General features: G+C 41.8%; 1 pseudogene; it reads left to right on the top strand.

The window, feature by feature from the left end:
- The first annotated feature begins 1,539 nt into the window (after positions 1-1,539).
- The window catches only part of LOC114552941 (serine-rich adhesin for platelets-like), a 120,414-nt pseudogene continuing 118,747 nt past the window's right edge, over positions 1,540-3,206 (top strand).

A 3,206-nucleotide genomic window follows, 5' to 3' on the forward strand; every position in this document is an offset into this window, starting at 1 on the left:
TGGGCATCTTTAAGTGGGTATATGGAAATCCTGGAGCTTTCTTAGTGGGTATACTGCGTATAACCTGCGTATCACGTAGACTACACCACTGGTTACAGCCACGGCCCTGGCATTTGCTACACACTGGCCCTATTTTTGTCAGTAACCTAAGCTTGGAAATTTAGGAACTCTGCCTTCCTAGTATATCTTTCCATATTCTTTTCTGCAGTACAATCTTGAATATTTGTGGCTGCATGCATAAAATAACTTTTTGACCAAAAGACAAATTATCAGTAATAGAGCATAGGGGTCAATAGGGTGGGGGTGGCCCTTCTGGCATTTGCCCAAATTCCAGATGGCCAGTCAGTCACTGGTTACAGCAGCCTTTAGAGCTGTGTTTGGTGTCTTTGATTGGAAGTGTGCACCGCCCTCCCGTGGTCACAGTGTGTTACTACAACAATGTGTGTGCGTTTGAAACGTTGAAATTAGATTCGACTTTATTGTCATTGTGCAGAGTACAAGTACAACAACGACAACGAAATGCAGTTAGTGTCCAACCAGAAGTGCAAAAACAAGCAGAAAAGTGCAATATATATATATATATATATATATATATATATATATATATATATATATATATATATATATATATATATATATATATATATATATATATATATATATATATATATATATATATATATATATATATATATATATATATAAAAACTTTATTGCAGACCCAGGTCCATATAACACACAATACAGTATAAAAAATATAAACAAAGTATAGACAGGACTAATCAAATAGTGCAGTGTAGACAGTAGTATACAGTTGGTTTACAGACGGTGCCTGTTAGAAAATAGACAGAGAAGTAGTTAGGAACTGTGATAGGAGGGCAGTCAAGTGTACAAAGTGTAAACAGTTCCTGTTAAAAAAAAAAAAAGTATGCTGGATTTGCTCGTTTTATATCATCATAGACTAAATATATTCACCTTTCACGTTAGACTCTGGGAAATGTGATGACCATTTCCCACTTTTTATAAGAGATTAATTGAAAAATAATCACATCAAATGTGCTCTTTTCTTTTCTTTTGACATTGTTTTGTTAGGTTAGGTGCAAACATGTACATGAATTGTGTGATGTAAATCAATAAATGTATATTACATTATCCATACAGTATTTATTCCAGAACTTACCTAAACTTGTAAACATCTTACTTTAGCTGTATGTAAATGTATATCTTGCATTAAGAGTTAAATTCTACTTTGCAAATGAAGCTGATTTCATATTTAAAGTTGTGAAGGTGATGTAATTGAGCATACTGGGGGCATTTTGGCCATCATCCATGTGTTTGTATCGCTATCGAAGGTCAGACTCGCTCTTTGCTTCTGATTGGTCCAGATGCTTTATAGCCCGCCCCCTTATCCGCTCCAAGTGGCCTATCGCTGCTCTAAGCGCCCCTCTTTCCTGTCTACTCCACACCACCGCAGCCAATCGGGTGCTTTTGTCCTTTTCACATTACGTTAGCCGGTTCAGCTAGCGCAACTTATCCAACATGTCGGCTACGTCTGTGTTCCCCATGTGTTTGCGAGCGAGCCGGAGCCTCCTGAGGATCAGGAGCGGGGCTGTGGTGGACCTCGTACGGACTCTCTCTACGGACGAGCCGCCGGCCGGAACGGGCAGTGCGACGGGCGGGCTGGCTCAGGCTATCCTCCAGGAGAGGCTCCAGCAGCAGAAGCAGAGTCAGGTGGGTCAGCTAGCCTGCTTGCGTGCGCTCGATTTCACCAAAGTGTCAACATTGTTGGCGGAGTTACCGAATGTCAGCAGCGTGTCTGTGGACGTAACCCAACGGTAAACCCCGCCCACGCGTTTGTTTTTTGCCCATGTACGTAAAATCGAGCCCACTTACCTGACATTTCCAGCCTCAAGTTTAAGCTAAAAAGCTACTTTTACGTCTTAATATTTTAGCTGACAAACTGACAGCGGCAGCCTGTGTTGACTATGTACTGTGTGGTACTCGTCACGATAAATGTCACCTTCGTAAAGAGTACGTTTCGGCTCCGTTTTTGCGTTTCCGCCGAATGAATGAACCTGAGGTTAGGTAAGCTAACAGGTTAGCATGCTAACGTTAGCATGCGTTTATTTTACAGGGACTGGAAGTCTGTCTGTAACGCTTGTAAAATACACAGTTTAACAGCCATTCCCTGAACACAGTCATTAGCGTTTTTACTAACTGAATAATCACATTACATTGGCTGTTTTTTCCGGCTCTGGCTAGCTATGCCAGTTAGCATCACTAGTTTAAGCTGTCTGTAACGTTGAGGTGTCTGTTTGTCTAACAGACACGTTAACTGTGTCTCCTAAAAGCCTAATTTATGTGTAACAGCTGTTTAGATAAAGAGGGTTGACAGCCAAGGTTTTGTTTGCTGTGAAGGTCAGAACCGGTGTGCCGGTTTAGCTGGTGCTCCTGTTAACTGGTTATTTATATTTGCATGAAATCAGTGAATATTCAACAAGGCCCTGCCTACTTTTGAAGAGCGTTGTGCTCTGCCTCCGCCCCTCGAGGGCCAGAGGTTCACATTGTCACAGAGTGTTTGCGAGTCAGACAAAAAAAAAAAGGATATCGCTGAAAACATCACCAGTTTATGTGTAATACATGTCCGTTTAAGCGTTATCCACACAAATACGACACATACTGCATGAACGGAAAGAAAATGAAACTAAAAAACGCTGGGACCTAGCTGGGATTCGAACCGTGGATGTCATGGACGAAACAAGTTGACTGATTAATTTCCACATGATGTATATCACTACACAACAACTAATTATAGTTGTGTTTAATTTCATTAGACTCATATTAGGGTATGTCTGTGTAGACCCAGAATCGCGATTTTTGTCTTATGGTAGCCTACGCACTATTGTTACTGGGGACTGTCTCTGAGACACACACACACACACACACATGGACAGAGACACACACACACACACACACACACACACACACACACACACACACTCTGCCCAGGAGGTGAACTGGCACCGTATGGGGACTTGAACCAGCAACCTACAGCCTGTGCTACTGCCACCTTGTTGTTAAAGACGTTAATGCTTTGGTCTCTTTTGCTCGTGTGTGTGTGTGTGTGTGTGTGTGTGTGTGTGTGTGTGTGTGTGTGTGTGTGTGTGTGTGTGTGTGTGTGTGTGTGTGTGTGTGTGTGTGTGTGT

Source organism: Perca flavescens, chromosome 3 (assembly GCF_004354835.1).
Source record: "Perca flavescens isolate YP-PL-M2 chromosome 3, PFLA_1.0, whole genome shotgun sequence".
Taxonomy (NCBI): domain Eukaryota; kingdom Metazoa; phylum Chordata; class Actinopteri; order Perciformes; family Percidae; genus Perca; species Perca flavescens.